General features: G+C 41.0%; 1 protein-coding gene across 5 annotated transcripts in view; it reads left to right on the top strand.

Annotated features, from left to right (window-relative positions):
• The window catches only part of rerea (arginine-glutamic acid dipeptide (RE) repeats a), a 171,724-nt gene that overhangs the window by 65,459 nt on the left and 86,819 nt on the right, over positions 1-19,446 (top strand). The window contains exon 1 of one of the 5 annotated variants that reach the window (XM_061801749.1): positions 471-1,008. The exons of the other annotated variants lie outside the window; for them this stretch is intronic. The gene's annotated coding sequence lies outside the window, so the exon portion shown is untranslated. Of the gene's footprint in view, positions 1-470; positions 1,009-19,446 lie in introns of those variants that run through there. 5 annotated transcript variants of the gene reach the window in all.

Here is a 19,446-nt window from a genome sequence, read left to right as displayed (position 1 = left end):
CCTACCATGCAAGGTTTTTGTGTGTGTGTGTGTGTGTGTGGGGGGGGGGGGGGGGCTAACATCCAAAATCTACACAGGCGGGTTTGAACCAATGTCCTCAGAACTGTGCCATTCAGTCGGTCACCGTGCCGGTCCAAATTAGCCCAATCACCCTTCAAGACTTGATGTGGTGATGTGATATCAGTACCTCGTTGCCAGTGTTCTGACCAATAGCAGAATTTTATGTCCGGAGTCTGACACTGGCATTGTGAGAGACCAAATTTGTCTTGCAGTCTGATCCAGAAGCAACCACCATCTTTCCCTTGATAATTACATGATATACGCTTCGGGTGTTGTTTTTATTTATTTTTTGCTTATTGTGTCGAGTGGAGAGCTCGGGTTGACGATTGTGTCTAAGCTAAGACTAGGTCAGCCATGTGGATGCGTCTGTTGAACAGCTGAGGGAGGGCGGCAAGGAGCGTGTGCGCGCGCGCAAAGGGAAGAGAAGCGGGGGGGGGGGGGGCGTGCGTGTGGAAAAAGGAAGCGGTGTCTGTAAACTGCGAACTCGCAGCTTTCCTCTCGCCCTCCAATCAACCAGTAGGGACGGGTTACTTTTATTATTATTATTATTTTTTTTTGCCCACCCGCGTTCTCGTCGTTGATGAAACGGCGAGTAAGAACACTTCGGACCGGGGTTGGCGGGGGAGGAGGTACCGCCGAACCCCGCTCTCGCTCGTCTCAGCCCAGCTCGCCTCGCTGCCTTCGGACCTAAGAGCGAGGTGAAGCCGTCTTTTGTTGGAACAAGTGCTGCTCGTTTCAGCTCCTCCTGCGTGTGGCCAGTGGGAGTTTATTAATGTAATTTAAAAAAAAAAAGAAGAAAGAAAAACGTAAAGACAAGAAGCGAGCGAACAAGAAGTCTGTTTCGTGCTTGCCTCTGGATTTGGTGTAGCGAGTTCGTTGGGTCATCCTGGGCGAGGATTTAAAGAACTTGTTTGCACCGGGACTCCCCAAGAATCATCAGACTGGCGGGTGAGTAGTTGAACGCAGAGGAGGGGGCGGTTAGAAGAGGTGGGCTGCGGGTGTGTGTGTGGAATGAGAACTATCCGATGACTACAGCAAAGTGGCATATTTAAAATGTGCACTTTTGTTGTTGTGTTTATGTCGAATCCAGCGAGTGCGTGTGCCCTGGTGTGTTGCGAGTAAGCCGAAAGTTGAGGACGTTTTGTAAAACTTGACCAAAAGATGCTTTGTGGAAGGGTCAAAGCACAATTAAACAAAGAACTCTGATGGTATCTCTTCACACTGTTTCAACGCTTGAGCGGAATTCCCCTAAATTTCACATTTAAATGGTCGGGTTACAATTATTAGGGTGTGATAATAGAAAGTATAGTTGACTGACTGGTTTGGGGAGTGAGACGATGGTGGCTGGGAATGGTGTACCGGTTGATAACTGTTGAAGGACCACCAGATTAACTTGACTTCCCCCTTCAGTCCTCCAGAGGCTATGAACCCTGGCCCAAGCACATGCGGCTCTCACTGTGGGGGTGAAAAGAAGAGGGACTGTGCCTTTTGCTGAAAAGATTAGGGGGGGGGGCTGCTTAGTTGGTGGGGTGTGTTTGTAATGGGGGGGGGGCGAGTTTAAAAGCAGACCGAATGATTTGTCTGAAAGGAAGCTTATCTAATGTTTTCCAGTCTATGAGGAAGAAAAGCGTGCTTGTGTGATTTTGCATGAGCGCACTTGAGACAAAATTGCAAAATTGGTCATAGTAAGTATTCATGTGACACCAGTCAGAAGTCATATCCCACAGCAGGGCTGGTGGCTACATAAGCACAAAGAAGAAAAACTCAAAACGGCCTGAGAAGTAATTGCCTCCAATCGCTGCCATTATAAAAACAATTTCTTGACAAATCCTCCTTCCAAACTGCTCTGCTCCTGAATATTTCGCCCAGCCATTACTCAGATGTTGCATTACTAATTATGAAGAGCTAATCTCCAACGTGCCTGCATGGGTTCCTGTACACCCCCCCCCCCCCCCCCCCGCCCCTACCACTAACAAATGAAGAGAAGTGACCTCTGTCTTAATGATTCAGATGTGATTAATCCTTTGGGGTTGGGAGACGCAGTGTGGCCTCCCTTGCAGATAAGGGCACGTTATTGGAATGTAAAGGATGTTTAATCTCTCAAAAAGGGTTCAACTAGTAAAGGGCAGCTTGTGTTATAAAAGTCATAGAGGAATGGAGCTGTGTGGCATTGTATAAACACCAGGTGTACTTCTGGTTAAACGTGACTCAGGATAACTGGTTGTTTCGGATTAGAATTGCACTAGATCACCATTGTTTCATCAGATTTTTTTTCAATATTGTTAATATATTGCACCTACAAGCCATACAGTCTAGATGATCTCATTTATTAATATGCGTATAGTGGCTGCATAATTGGGCGTGAATAATGTCACCATACATTATTGTTACTACTTTATTCATCCCTCACATAAACCACATTTGCTTTTTGATTGAGTAATCTCTTCTCCCTTTTGTAATGCAGTTAGAGTTTTAATGTCTGCAATTTCATGACACTGTTGATTTAATCATACTTGTCTTTTTAGGTCATTTTCATTAGTGGCGTTTATTTGACAGTGGTCAGAATTAGGTGTTACATTTATGTTTCGGTTTGTGCGGCTCTCAACACTGTATGCTTAGGCGATACTCAGCCCCACAACATGTGAAAAGCATTTTCCGGTACGTTTTCACCTCACCATTTATGCTGTCACTGCAATAAAACATTACTTTATAATTCATTAAGTGTTTGCCAAGCACTCGTTTTGTTACTGTGTTTAGCAATTGAGCCCTGGCAGTGAGTAAGTATATGAAAGGTTTAGTGAAGAGCTCGGGTCCTTTATGCTCTTTTCATATGAATATGACTAGGTTCATTTTTCAACGAGAAATCACATTGTTAGATAAAACCTCCTCACAGTTTGAAACCGCTTCCTCCAGGCTCCGCTTAAGGTTGTGCTGTCCATTTAGTGTCACTTCTTGCCAACTGGCGTCAGCGCTGTTCAGGCGTTGTGCACGCCATTCAAAGCGTTGAATGTGGTGAGACTGCTACATGATTCAAATTTAGCAGTGAAAACATCCCGTGGTACTGCTATTTTGTGCCTTCTGATGTCATGTTTGAAATGCTGCTTACCAAAGCTTACAGCACTTTGAACCTGACGTGCACTTTGATCCCGGTTTGAATCTTCTTGGCTGCGATGGCTGTTCATGTAAAGTAAGGGAGGTGAAGTAGCCGCGTGAGTCACCCCTGCACAAACAGCACTTGTAGCAGAGAGCCGGTACGCATTCAGCTCACACTCTGGCACATGTTTGAGTGTCACCTCTGAGGAATCTGACATCTGTATCAAAGAGGCTGTTTCCGGGCATGGACAGGAGCGAGAAACAGAGAGAGAGAGAGAGAGAGACAGTCGTGCTTCATAGAAACAGGCTGCACTGGCTGTCCAGCTGCTTAGAAGCAGATGAATGTTTGACAGAGCACTGGAAAAATATTATTTAATGTGCTCGCACAATGGCCCTGCTGGGATTGCGCCACACTGTGTCTCTGGCCCCTTTTTCCTTCCTATGACAGGACGATGGCAGCTGCTGGCTGGTAGGAAAAAAAAACATGTAGTGGCTCAGATTTTTTTTCATTCCAAATGATGTAATCTACCAAGAATTGGAAGAAAGACAGTTGTAAATTATGCCGTGTTGACATGCCTCTCATTTTCTTTCTAATGGCCAAAGTCTGCTGGGGTCTACATATTTTTTTATTTTGTTCATGTGTTGAATGACTTGACTTTTTTAGTTACATATATATGACCCTGTCGTGATGCTATTTCCGTGTGAATCAAAATACATGCCAGTTTGCCCCATGGAGAGAGCAAAAAAACAAAACCATTTGTAAGACACTGATTAGATAAATGTCTTTTGATTACGCCTGTCTTTTTGGCTGCGTTAACTTTGCTAAGTTACATTGATAGTCACATAACCTGCTGTCACCCTCCCACTTTTGACCTCAGCAATGTAGGATTTGCTTGAGCTGCCTCATCATAAAGAGAGGCAGAAAATCAATGAGAAGCCTTGGCTTCCATGCCATTGTTGCCATCATTTCCATCCCCCTACACACAGGCAGACATGGTTACGTGAAGGACTGTGGGGCTTTACACATCAGTGTCTTGAACAACACAAAACAGAATTTTTTGGGGGAGGGGTTGGATTATCATTTTGGTTCAGTAGTTTGTTTACAGGACAACGGTAAACAGTTGGAAACAATAGCACTCACTGACAGTCTGCATCGCCATGTATCTGTTTATAATATAATCAAAACAGTTGTGGCTGAAGGCAGTGCTGAAGTAGCATTTTAATGGATTATAGTCATTGTCGCAAAGTAAATTTAATTCACACTGCTGTATATTTTTACAGCACACCACAGTAATAAGAAGATTACAGCTAAACGGCAGCCCATCAGTAATCAGGATTGAAGTAGACTAGCATCTATTAGTTTAAATGGATTCTTCCTACTCCAAAGGCCACATATGCCACTGCTATGTCCACTTGAGTCATTTAACTTTTCAAAAGGATTTTTTTTGTCTGGAACAGTTTTTCCGTGTATACGTAGTAGGTTGCTACAAAGTGACATTGCTGCAATCCTGATATGGATTTTGCAGTGTTTTTGCAGGTCTGTGTGAACGTGGATCATTTGTCGCTGGGTGACTTCATAACGTGAGCATGATGAAGTGGCATTGTGCTTTAATTCTTCTTAAAAAAAATCCATCTAATTTGTTGTATGCACAGTGGAAGGGCCGATATGTTTAATTAACATAAACCCCAGGAGCCTCGAATGAGTGACAAATTGGCATAATTGAAAACAGGTCCTATCTTCTTTCCTCCCTTCTGTGTGTGCACATCCTTGAAGCGGCTCAGCTCATTGGAGGGCACTTTCACATGTTTTGTGTGTGTGTGTGTGTGTGTGGTGTGTGTGTGTGTGCGTACGTGTGTGTGTGTGTGTGTGTGTGTGTTGTGTGTGTGTGTGTGAGAGAGAGAGAGAGAGAGAGAGAGAGAGAGAGAGAGAGAGAGAGAGAGAATGAGACAGACAGACAGACAGACATCTGGCTTTGTTAAAAGCCAGTGCGTGGTCATAAAATAGAATGGCTATTCCCCACAGGGCTACCTGTTCTGAATGCAGTCATATGGATCCTCTACATCCCTATTGTCATCCCATCTGACAATCGCACTGTTGCTTCAACACTCAAGCTTTACTTAACAATCATGAGGGATAAACATTACATTAATTTTCAGACACTAAAGCAGCTATCGTTAAGACTTTAATGTGTGTGTTTTTATTTTTTTCCATGGAGGACTCCCAATTGTCCAGGATTTAATCCTTCAAAGAAGCATTTATCTGTCCTTGATTCAACAAACATGTTTTTCCTGTCCACACGCTCCACTTTTCTGTATCCATCACTTTTTGAGGAATTGTTACAAAATATGATAATAAAGTGACTGCAGCTAGGAAATTGCCATACTGTGGATCCGTATCCTATTTTAGGGAGTGAACATTTAATGCGTTTAAATGTATCATCGCTTTATTTATGCATAGAATCTGCTGTTAAGTCTGAATTATACATTAGTCAATGAATAATGCATAGGTGCCATTCCTTAATGATTACTTGCCAGGCTGCGAATGGTAATATTTGCTGATACATTTAGGCATTGATCTTGCTTGTGTTTAACCATGCTGGAAGAAATAGTGTTGCTCCATTTTATCACGAGAATGAGGCTGTTTTTTTTAATTATTATTCATTTATATATATATATATATATTTTTTTTTGCTGAAGAGGTAATCAAAAGCAAGCTAATTGTTGTTGTCTTTTAGCAATATCCTTTGGAAATGACTAGTAACCTCTAAGGAAGGAAAACAAAATGGATGTAATGTTTCAAAACACACACACAGATGACGCACTCTCTCTCTCGCCCTCTTGTATTTATAGATATCATGTCTTCCATTTTTACTAAGATCTCAGAAAGGCCCACATTTTCCCTTTCTTCTGGCTGCTCTTAAGATGAGTTATTCATCCTTAGACTCCAACAGATCAATGTCCAATTTCAGTTTTGTCTTTACTGGCTTGTAGCCATTCCAGAATGGCGTGTGTTTGTTTGAAGCCCACAGTCTAGATCATGTTTTCTGGTCTGGTAATTTAACCTCTCCTTCGTAACTGTTCTTTTGATATTGCGTCTTTATTGGTGGAAGTTTTAACAGCTGCGCCGAGGCAGATTATAGGCACATTATCTGCATACTGCTGTGAGTCTAGTATTGCCTGAGCCATGACACACACACACACACACACCACACACACACACACGCATCCGTTACTGTGCAGATACATTGCTTGTCCACACAATGAGAAAATACTGACTCGTCGTCACTCACTCATTTAATTAGGCGTGAGGATGATTTCCCTTTTCATTTGTCACATTGGCGAAGTAAATTGGATAGGACGACGGCGGCCTCTTTTCTTTTAATCGAGGAAGCGCTACAGTTTTGCAGCGTATCGCATCTGGAAGACCTCTCTCCAAGCAGCAATGAATGGCTTTGTCACTCGCCTTGTATCATTTGCACTTGTCAGCTTGTGTCCCCCAAAATTCCAACATTCAGCCACTGCGTGGGTGTGACGTACTCTACCGAAACTACTATTTTCCAGCTTAGATATGTTAAGTCTTTGCTTTGTAAAATAGCATTCACTAATGCAATTTTCAAAGCATGTTTCACGTTGAGCAGGATGAAATTAAAACTTCCTTCAAGCCCCTGTACAGTCAAAATATGTCTCATAAAATTGACACGCAACAGAGAAGTGTTTTTTCATTTAAGACTATCCAGTGCTTCACCAGTCAGTTTTGCTTTCACCTCTGCTTTTTCACTTGTGTTGTCACTTTGCAGTCAAGATGATGTATTTTAGTCTCTATTCCTGCTCTCTATATAGTTAAAGCGTGAAATTTACATACACTGTGCAAAACACATTGAGTTTTTTGTCTCACTGAAATCAAATCAGACTAAACTTCCCGTTTCGGGTCAGTCAGGATCTCCAAAATTATTTATTGGGAAATACAACATTAATGAGACAGTCTTATATTATGTTCTTCAAGGTCAAAAGTTTACCTACACAAAGGGAAGCTCAGATGACTATGTCATGGCCTTGGAATCTTCTGATAGTTCAGCTGACAACATCTGTGTTAATTGACAGCAAACTTGGGCATGTGTTTAAGGCCACACCTCAAATCCACTGGTTTCTACTTTGAAATCATGGGGAAATCAAAAGAAATTTGACAGGAAATCAGAGAATGAACCCACAAGTCTCGCTCATCCTTGGGTGCAATTTCCAGATGCTTGAAGGGACCATATTAATCTTTTCACATCAGGCCTCAATGTAAGGCCCGCTGCTGGTAACCTGTTTGTGTGTTCCGTGTAAATTTGTGATCGTAACCTGTAGATTACGGAACAATGTTCTCTAAAATACAAACACAGTCACAGTACAGTTGGAATCTCCGTTTCAAGGTTTGTCACTTGATGAGGACCCTTGATGACCAATTTCAGGAGAGGGTTGTGAAAACTTTTATTTTGCCCAATCATGGATGTAACCTGAGTGTACATGTTTTGTTACATTGCTCTTGTGACTATACTTGACACCATCTCCATAGGCCAAAATTCCCTTCAGAACCTACAAATGAAAAGATAATTTCCCGTTTATTTTTAACAAATTATGTGTACTCAATGAATTATGACATCCATTTTCATTAAACTGAAATTAGAGCTCACAAATATCATTTGTTATATAAATAATCCCTCAAATGTCAATGCAGTAAAAAGAAACAGAAAACCATCAAATAATTATCAAATAGATTGGAAAGTTACAAAACTATTAAGATTATATCATTAAATCAATACACATACTTAGAAATGTTCAGTGAACATACATTGACCTTTCAGTCAGACAGCAATTATTATTGATTCTTGAATAAATTATATCTACTTGAAATCAATGTAATTAAAAATGATATAAGCCCTTTTAATTTAATATTTTATTTGACAGTTGATAAAATTAAAGATTTTAGCTGTCGCACTTATACTTTAAAACGAAAAACGAAACATGTCAATGTCATGCTCTGAATCAGATTCACATACCTGACCAAACAATCCTCTCATTTTGACTTCTTTTCGTATTTCCGTAACATAATGAGAACATATTTTACACTGAAGTAGTTTTAATCGACCCCCTTCATTATCTGTCTCATACACAAAATCTTCGTGAAAGTCCCATGATTGAAACGTTTTAACAGTAACAGTTTCCCCGCGTACAACATTTTGAAACCGTGCCTTACTGGGGGTTGCCAAGTTTGTTTGATAATCGAGAAGTCTCGCGATATGGGCCGCGCGATATCACGTGATCTCGCGTGTAATGAAACAACACGACATTAACCTGTTAATAACCATTTGTGAGTCGTCTGGCGAAAGCCAGCAGTAAATTTCTATGTAGATCTATAAATTATTCATATTCGTTTTCGTATGTCTACTGTCTACACATCGTGAATGGTCATTCGTTCACTTTTTTTTTTTTTTTTTTTGCTATTGCGTAACCGATGCATAACCTACACAATCGTTTGCGGCTTACGTTGAGGCCTGACAATTATATGCAAGTATAAACATCACGGGAATGTCCAGCCACCACAATGCTCTGGATGTGATCCAAAGTGAAGCAAGTCCACTACCGATATGGGCTGAAAGTCCACTCACTGTGAATGAAGCATTTACTCCTACAGAAACATAAAGACGGATTACCCTTTTTAAAAAGAAATAACTGACACAAAACATGCACTTTAAACGATATTTACATGCTTTGCAGCCTGCTGGTGCAGCACAAAGGACTTCCATAGTGCCGCAAAGCATACTGGGAGCATGTAAATAGCATTTAAATTGATGGTTGTGTCGATTATTTTGCGATTAATTCTTTTTTTCTTTTTTAATTGTTTGCTAGTTGCACAATTCTGTTTGCTGTGCTGTGATAATTTTAGTTTCTATGTGACACCATGCGTATGTAGAACATTATTAGTGATGACCTTCCTACATAGGCAGTGAGTGGGAAATGTAAGCTTCTTTGCTTACAGATGTGAAATGCACTTGTTCCTCACTGCCACGTGAGTGCCATCTTTTGGTAGTTTACATACAGGCTAAAACACCTGCTGGCATGCGTGTGTTAACTGTACCTTGTTGGATAAGTCATGGAACATTTGGAAATCTTGGAACTCAGTGTGCACATAAAGTGCACCACATTGTAAGATGTCATGTTTAATGTGGTGCCTCGTCTATTTAGAAGAAAATGTCAGATCTTTACGATTGTGAAAATACCTGAAAATATAATTTAAAAAAAACCACAAAAAAACATGGAGACCAGAATCTGTGAATATGTGGGGCTGCGTACAGTGAGTTGCGAATGTGCAAGGGCACACTGTACAGTAAGTGAATAGGTCATTTAAATAGGCACACTGTGATTGGATTGGTCATTGTTTTTTGGCCCCAAAAATCTTGATTGTATAAATGCTAGTAACCTGCTATTCTGTGGATGTTGTTTCAAGGGTTATAATGTACCATAAGATTGCTGCTAATCTTTTTAGCATGTCAAACTTTTGTCATTATTGTATGCTAACACTTACTGGTATGTTAGCAGACATTTGTTGTTTATCTATTTTACATGACAGTTCTACGGTAAACTACAGCCGGGAGTGCCAAAAGATTTGAAGCAAGAACATTTTGCAGCTTTTGAACTGTTCACAGTACAATTGTGTTTGGTGGAATGATGTGTGCAGTGCATGATGGGTATCTGGTGTTGATCCTCAGACATATCGTACAAAACTGGTTCCGTCTTTTTACTTTCTCGGATAATATCTTCAGACGTATAATGCATCTCTAAATGCACTAGCAACAAAACAACAACAATAAAACAGTAGCAATGCTAGAACTAATGCTTTGAACTAATGATATGCAAGAATGACGTAACTTTATTATCAGTTGGACTACTGCCAATATTATAACTACTAATAATGAATGATTAAGCCATATAGCAAGTATAGCCCTGACTGTTCTGTGGACCTGGTCGTAATGATTGCACCTTACAGGGATCACCAGTGGCCTTGTTCCTGCAAAAATAATGAGGTAGACACTCAGAGCTGCCCCAGGCTGCATGTCAGGGGCTGATCTCTCTCTGAACCGGCAAATCATCTAGTTTTTTTTTTAATGCTAAAATGACAGACTAATGGCTTTTCTTGAAGTGCGTGTGTTTGTGTGTGAGTGCACGCATGTGCATGTATGCATGGAAAAGCGCTTACAGCATCACTCGCATTCATTCACAGGATCATCTAATTGAGTTGATTGTCAAGCTCAGTCGAAGCAGTTGGAAGGAGCATTTTGTGGAAAGGGAGGGGAGCAATTCTCTGGAAGGGATGTCTGCACAAACCTTATATGTAAACAAAAATTGAAAAGGTTCGAAGTCACTACGCTGACACCAGTACGTGTTTCATGTTGATGAATATTGCTATCGAAAGGAAAGGTCTATGCTCTGCCCAGACCTGTGCCCGGCCGGCTAAGCATTTAAACTATGTAAACCACATGCGGAAAATGGGAGCGCTTGAGTAAATCATTCACTGCGACAGTGCGCTATAAAACAAAGAGAGGACAGAGTTAACGGCAACAGATGCTCACATGGTTTGATTGTGCTTATTGGAGCATGACCTCTCCAGTCTAAACATTAGACAATAATGCTGTGTCTGGCTAATACGCTGCCACTCATCTGTTCTCCAGAAGCATTTGCCGTTTCTCTTTTTGGTTTACATTTATGCATTTATTTCCAAACCTTACATTTTTTTTGCCCAACCCTTTCTGCATCACAGCATACACTGAAAACTCATTTTTAAACAAGACAGTTAAAATGTTTTTCTTCAACTGAGTGAGTGACTCTAATTCAGTGATTTCCGACCTTTATGGTGCCAAGACACATATTTTACAATTGAAAAAGCTCACTACACACACACAAAAATGTCACAGATTGTGCATGCATTTATTACTGTATGTACATCCTCCCAGAAAAGCATTTATTTGTTCCATCTGTCACGATACTTCACTGGCATAAATAGATTAACAAAGATATGTTATGTCTTGCAAATCATTTTTTGACCAATTATGAAAAATGTTATAATTTCCCACGGCACATTTGAAGAGCGCTCATAGCACACTACTGTGCCCCAGTGCACTCGTTTAGAACCACTGTTTTAGTTGTTTGAAAAAAGACAGCCAAGATTAACGTGGCCATGACAAAATGAACTGACTGTATCTGGGAGAGAGAGAATGGTTTGAAAAGAAATCCAGTTTGCCAACAAGCCTTTCTGGAGGTTAGCGTATGGGTCACTGTTGGGCCAGTGAATCGACAGCTGTGTTCCATCAAGTGCTACAGTTGACTTCATCTAGACCTGGCTTATTTTGAATTGATAAACCCCTGATCTGGTGCAAGATTCTAATGTGGGGTATGAATGCTGGATAACAATAGTTGAATGAGTTACAACAAATAAAAGCGAACCAAACACAAGTCTACTTTTCCAACAATAATCGTAAACAGCCACACTACATGGATTTCTTGCGTTAAAACGGTCTCGGTTTAAAATGTTTTGACTCTACAATGCCTCTCCTCCGTTTGCCATTTTGTCTAGCTAATGTCCATAGTGCTTGTCTGTGTTTGTGCGCCGGGAGTATCTTCACATTTTTCGCCCTCCTTTTTAAGACATTATGGATCCAAAGAAGAAAGCTGTGTCTTTTAGCAATGCTTCTGCAGCTGAAAAAAAATCCATTACAATGGAAATGAAGCTTAAGATTATAAAAAGATCGGAGAAAGGAGAGACACCGACGAACATCAGTAAAGAGCTAGGCTTCAGTCGGTCGAACGTGGTGCCAATTATTTCAGACAAAGCCCGTATTTTAGCACATATGAAGGGTTCCGTTCCTATGTCAGATACAGTGATCACAAAACAATGTTCTTTGATACTTGTCGAGATAGAGAAGCTACTTATGTTATGGATTGAGGGCCAGGTTCCTTCACAATAGCTAAGCACAGCCTCCCATTCTTCTTCTCCATTACAGTACAGCATCTTATTTTTTTATTTAGATGTATTTGTTTTTTATGCAAAGTATTTTGACATAAATTCTGATTTTAATGGTGAAATCCGACTTACAGCGGAATTCGAGTTACATTACCAGCATAGGTAATTTTTTAACCCGAGGATTCCCTGCATTTTAAAAATGGCGCCTTCCATTGTTGCATGGGAGACAAATTTTTTCTCAACCAGTTAACAGACTCCACTGTGCTTATCCACACAATACTTTTACTAGGAATAGTAATTGATTAATCAACAGATTTTGTCAGTTTGCAATTGAGATGTGTAGATTTGTGTAGGTTTTTACTAATTTGGTTGTAGTCACATTGTAGTTCAGCTATGAGAAGTTGAGCTACATCCACATTTGGCACAGCTCCTCCGGACAGCATTACAGTATTCTGCTCTGTATGACAGTTGCATGGAAAAAGGAGTACACCATTTTCATAGATATTCTCACATCCCATTTAAAATCAGTATAACAATTTGTTAATTGAACATTCATTTTTGCAATAGTCAAATACCCATCTCTAACAGGTAGTATAATATACCCAACAGAAGGGTGAGGAAAATTTTGTGTAGGCTTGTTATTTTCATCCAGCTTTTGGTGTAAGCGAGGCTAAACATCAAGACCCATTCAGAAGCACTTCAGTTTGCAAACCCATGTAGTGTGTTCGTCATTATAAGGACAAGACTGGACATCTATGTCCTAGCGATCTGTATGGCCCACAGTCCCTCAACCCCACCCTCGCCTCACAGACCTTCGGCTTTGCTGCTCATGCAATACACCACTTGCTCGAGTGCACCCTACCACCCACCATAGGGGCTTATCTTGCTAGCATAACAAAGCTAACAAAGAGGATTGAAACCAATAGGATACACAACATAACCCCTCGTCAAATTGGGGGCCTTTGTTCTGAGATCATTGGAGGGAGGACATCATGGTGAGGGAGGAGTAGTAGTAGCAGTCGGGCTTTTCATCCTCAAACGCTCAGCGTGCTGTTGCTGAAGGAGATCCTCTTCCTGATAAGGCTTCACAGAAAGGTATTCCTCTGGGGAAAAGGCTGTTGAGGGATTTCTACAGTTCTGCCATGTGCTGATTAAAGGGACACTTGTAGATAATCCCTTTTATAAACATACCTTTGTTGTGTGCACTGAGGTGCGGGGTGAAGGGAAGACACATGATTTGGATTTTGCAATGGTGCTCACCTTTGTGTGATCTGCCACTCAGCTAGGATAAATTTTTAATGACAAAATGGGGGACAGAAATAGAGTTATTGCATACTGTTGCTGAGAAATGGGCGGTCTTATACTCATACGCTTCCATATAACCACTGCATTAGTAGATACTATACAGCCCAAGGTTATTCGGGTGGTGTGCTATGTGTGAGGTGTGTGACTCTTCTTAACTTGCTGGAGTGATGAAAGATGAGAGGTGCACTTTGTCTGTTATTTAGCAGTAGTTCATGAATCTTCCATGAACGACATATTCCTTTGCGTCTTCTTGAGGTTAATGTACAAGTATCCTGTTATGGCACATGTCACTTGAACTATTACCAGAAGTGGAACAGCTGTATGGATGTATGTAAGGACCTTTACATCCTTGGTTTTGCTCCATTTCATTCTGCATTCTTCTTGCCTTCAGGGCTTGTGTCTCATGTCTGTCTTTTTTTTTTTTTTTTTTTTTTTCAAAAGATGGATTTAAACGTTTGCATCGCTGCACGCTGCTTAGAGGTCATTGCAGTGTAAAGAAGAGATTTGTGGAAATCTGTAATCCTAGTCTGTCTTTTTGACACATGCATGAATTGCAACTTTATAAAGACTTGCTTTCACATTTTTGTCCTGGATCATTGTGAAGTGTCTGTATTTGTTCCCCCCGTTTACTCCTTACACAATTGCTGCTGTGAAAGCAATTACTTTCACCTTTTGTGTATTGCGCTTTCGGGCCACACTGTGGGGCTGATTTCCATCACTGAAGTTTTCTGGCCACTGCGGCTTCGAACCGGCTCCGGTGATTGGTCTGCATTAACATAACTTGTATGTTGATGTAGGAAATAGCTAGATAAACACAACACAGTTCTTGAAGCACTTCCCATCCCTGGATACCAGCTGCCTTTTTCAGCCTGATCCACACAAATGAGTGCCAAGATCAATGAAGCTGTTAGTGTAAAATCATTCAATCGGTACTGGCTTTGCTACTGCTCATCACAGATTTAAAAAAAAAAAAAATATATATATATATATATATATATATATATATATATATATATGTGTGTGTGCGTGTGTGCGTGTAAAAATGAAACTACAATGTAATCAAGTCAGAGCCCTGTTCTATTGTCTGCATTTCCATTTGCTGAAACTCCAATGGACACCAATTAAGAGGCATTTCCTACTCGTGATTGAATCGTAGGTTTCTCTTGCTAAGTAGCAAGTGAGAAGATGGATGCAGGAAACTGCTGTGTAAACTGATCCATCCAGTTTTGCTGACTGAAGCAGAACGGTGTTCTTTCTCTCTAGCAGAATAGCTGGCATCATAAATAAGGTAAAAGAGAAACCACTTTGATGTCAAGAAATGGTTAAAGGGTGCTTTGGACCCGTTGTTTGTGAAAGCAAAAGGCAGGTTCTTAATTATCAATTGATGGTAAGGAAATTAGATGGGGTCACATTATGAAATGTAATTATTCATTGCGGTTTTTGCCCTCATTGAGCTACCCCTCCCCTCTTGTGCTCAGTGAGGAAGATGGCAGGCCTGTCGATTGAAAACCCCCACCGTCTTAGCTTTTAAAGGGAGGACAGGAGGGAGCTGGGTGAAGGGCGCCATTTGCCCCTGTGATATATGAGGAGCGACGGCAATGTACGTTTGGTGGATTTGAAAAAAAGACGGGTCAAGGCGCATTACACTCTAGCCATTTAGTGGCTGAACACACAGGCTGACCTGCACTGTAAATACACCATTGTGAGTGTATGTGCAGGTCCATGTGTGTCAATGCCCTACACATTTTAAGATTGACATGTGTAAACAAAGATGAATGCACCACACTGTAGTGAATGCTCTCTCTGTGGCCTCTTGTAGACTTGCAGATGCAACAGGAAAGCTATTTTAACACTGACCGTACCTCTACAAAACCTGACCATAGTTCTGCAAAGCCTGCGTTTCCCTTTGGAGATGGCTGAAGTGCTAAGAGCAGACTTCCTCTCCAGATGCACAGCGCATGGTGTGCACTAAACATGACACAGGATTCACGTGACAGCGGAATTTCCAAGATCATACACAGTTTGTTTTGGGATGCAGGTTAAACTCCCAAATTTGTAATTTTAAGACTCCCAAAAGAAATAATTGAAAGCTTCTTTTTTGACTCAATTATGTAGACGCTTAGTCCATATTTGGCGAAGACAGTACCTTCCCTTGATTGGTTGGCTTTGTGTAGAAAACCCTCTTGTGAGACCACACGTCTTTGTCATGTTGACCGTGCTGACTCGGGAGCAGAAAAGGAAGGTGGAGGTCTTTGCTAGTTATTTAGATAAGCTAGGGAAATTCGAAGGACCTGACTTCGAGCCACTCGTAAGAAAAACATCTGAAACTCATCAATGAGTTTTTGAGTAACTTTAATTCGTATTTCATGTTGACGTCCCAATTTCTAATAAAAAAGTTGGTATAGCAAATTATGTCCTCATTAAATGTTTTCAAAGAGCTCAGTCATAAGCATGAGAAGAATAGATTTTAATATGAATTTAAAAATATTTGCATCTGGAGCCGATGCCACCCCTGATGGAGGTTTATTCCATTTGTATGCAGCATAACAGCAAAATGCTGCTTCACCATTTTTGCTTTGAACTCTGGGCTCTGATATCTCACCTAGGTCTCAGAGTCTTTTTAGGTTATTATTCCATTAGCATTTCTGTAATATATTCATAACTGAAAGCATTCAGTGTTTTATAGAAAATAGGGTGTGTTCAAAATTCAGAGGTTCCACAAATTTTATACCTGACCCATAAATTGTACATTCTTTATTATGCATTCTACTTGACTGAGGTGATACTGAAAATATAATATTTTCATGTAAAGTTTTTGGACCCCTGATAGACGAGCTTGCGCCGTTGGCATTTAGCTCAAGGGGACTATCGTGAATAAATAAATGTTATATTTGACAAGTACATTGAGTGTTATGTAATTGTTCCAGCACTATGTGAGTGTTGCCTGGACCTAAAATCTGAACTTAATGTGTTAGCTGTGCAGGCAGGCGTAAATTGGTAATTGTCATTAATGGTCCAGTGAAAGAAAGAAAAACCAGGAAAAAAAGAGTGCTAAAGTCAAAACCGAACATTAACATTACAGGAATATCTGAGGCTTATTCACAGCCTCTTTTGATCCACCCCCCCCCCTTTTTTTTTTTTTTCTTTAAGGCGTCAGGACGGAAGTCAGCTGTCTTGTATCCTATTTGGACTGCGGACAGCAGAGGATGTAATAAGTAATCTTAAAACATGCATCTTGTGTGTCTGTACCACACATGTGCCATCATATCAAATGAGTCTCAATTTCACAGTCAAAAGGGTTTGCGTTTAATCGGAAGATGGCTGCTGTAAACTCTAATGTTGTACCAGAAAGCCGATTGTTCTTGGCTCCCTCTGGTCATGTTTTATGAAAATAATAGCCCGTTATAGCTTCTGTGTATTTTCAAGTGAAGACCTAAGCATAAATTGGCACTGGACGTTGTAAATTGTGCATGTCGTTCCCTAAACCATTTTTAAGAATAACTGGCATATCTGTATGTACGTATAGTATATTTGCGTGTAATCTGAATCTTTATGGCACCGGCTTTGAGTTTAATGGTAGCCCGGGGGCCACTATCGGTGTGTTGTGCCATCACCTACTTAGACACTGGCCCGGCTGGGCGAGTACAAATTTCTATCCATCCATTTTCTTAGCCGCTTATCCTCACGAGGGTCGCCGGAGTGCTGGAGTGTATCCCAGCTGTCAACAGGCAGGAGGCGGGGTACACCCTGAACTGGCTGCCAGCCAATCACAGAACACATCGAGACAATCAGCTGCATTCACAAGCACACCTAGGGGCAATTTCGAGTGTCCAATTAATGTTGCATGTTTTTGAGATGTGGGAGGAAACCGGAGTGCCCGGAGGAAATCCACGCGGGCCACCATTCAGAAAGTCTTAATGTAGTACTGTAGTACTAAAATTCCTCTGGGGTAAGAGTCACTGTCCTGAACGCTACATCTTTTATGAGGTCTTCACAGGAAATGGGAGCACTGAGGCCAGATTCTGCTTGTTCCAGCAGTGTTTTCATCACCGCTGGGCATTTCACCCACTATTTTTATGTGTGCAATGAGGAAGTAAAAATGTATCCAGCAATATATGGTTTCCCATCTAGTCTATAGCTGTGCTGTGTTGTGCCTCTCTGCATGGCGCTCGAATTCATGATGTCCTCGTGCATTTAACAGAGCACTCTTGTCTTTGTCGAGGATCAGCGGCCACCACAGCTGAGATGGTGGGTGTCAAAGCTGAACACAGTGAATATTCCACTCCCCCACTGACTGCTTTCAGAAACCATTCTTTTCTTTGAGCAAGCAAACTGTCAAGCAGGGAAGGCTCGCTGACAGCGTCTAGCTGTAGCTCGTACGAGATGATTTGTGAGTCTTATCTCTGGTTGCGACAATACGGTTGCAGTATTATAGAGACTAGCAGACCATCAAAGTGTTCAGAAGATGAATCCTTTTGTTTTATTGTTTTGAAAGGGTTATGGTTGGTTAGGTTATGAAAACCAGCTTTGCTAATTAGATGTAGTATCATCTTATGGTGGTATTATATGGTGTTGAATGGGGGTTTGTCCCTCAGCCACTCCCAACCGTCTGCTCCATGCTTGAGTGCAGTATTTCTCACAACATAGCTCACCAATATCAGTTGGGGAATGGTTTTGTGCACTGACCTAATAATTTTGTTTATAGAGGACTTTCTCTGAGATACCTTTCAGTGCCCTCTTTGGTCTGCGCTGCCAGTCTCAAACCTTCAAGCTGTTTCATCTGTCACATCACTCTGGGTGGGAGCTGGAGGATGTAGGACAGCCTCGTGAATACATTTCTTCTACTTAGTTATGCTACCAGTTGTAGTTGAATTGATGGATAAGATTATTAAGATGACAATAGTGTATGTAGGCGAATATGAGTTAGAAAATTGGAGCTGTTTGATAGCTAAACGTTTAGAAGTGGCTTATGATTGAGTGCCCGGACTTTAGAATCTCAAAAGGTCTTTCAGTCTTGACAATATGACAGACAAGAAGACCAAAATAAAAGCTTTTTCCCCTTTTTTTTTGTGATCAGTCTGATGGATTAAATATCACATTGTTTTCTACTCTACCCTCTTAAGCACTGCTCAATTTTACAGATAAATGTCTATTATACGTCATATATATCAATTCATTACATTTAAACACATTTCGAGCGTGTCCCAAGTGTTATTGTACATTGCATGATCCTCGTTGCTTTTATTGAAAAACATTGTTTTTGAAACATATTCCTTGCCTAAAGGCCATCCCTAAAAGCAACATTGATGATAACACTATTCACGAGAGCATGCCTCACATTCTCTACTTTTCCCTTATCACTAGTAGGCGCAGTGGTGCCTGACTGGTCTCAAGAGTGTCTCATTTAGAAGAAAGGGGAGAGGTGACCACGCACACAACTTTGGGATTTCCCTCAGGAGTCAAGTAAAAATATGATGCCTCCTGAAAAACCTCTGAGCTCCTAAAATGGCCTCGTGCTCACACTGCCTATACATACACTGCAAGCTACTGCATCATGAAGGTACCCACTATTGGGCTGCTGGCATACAGTATAACAGACATCTTGGGCCGTGTACCAGCCTCCCTCCCTTAAGGCCGTTTGGCCATCTCATGACAAACATACTCATGTGTGCACGCACACGCCCGCAGGAGGAACGAGAAAAGGATTTACTCTTGGAGAGCTGGAGGTGCGGCTTAAACCCTGTGGTGCACACAATCTGATGCTTATCAATGTGAGGTTGAAAGTACTCGACTGCTTGCAGATACTTCTATAGTACATTACTACAAATATATCACATTTCACACATACAGATTAGGCACTCTTTCTGAATAGTCTCTTATTAATCATTCTCCCCCAAAGAGCTCATGTTTTATCACTAGTTTGTTTATCGCCTAGATTAATTTTCAGTGCATCTTTTTGTGCGACTGCTTGAAGCTAAATGACAAAATGT

This window comes from Syngnathoides biaculeatus, chromosome 2 (genome assembly GCF_019802595.1).
Source record: "Syngnathoides biaculeatus isolate LvHL_M chromosome 2, ASM1980259v1, whole genome shotgun sequence".
In the NCBI taxonomy this organism is placed as follows: domain Eukaryota; kingdom Metazoa; phylum Chordata; class Actinopteri; order Syngnathiformes; family Syngnathidae; genus Syngnathoides; species Syngnathoides biaculeatus.
This window is presented reverse-complemented; position numbering and strand designations above follow the sequence as displayed.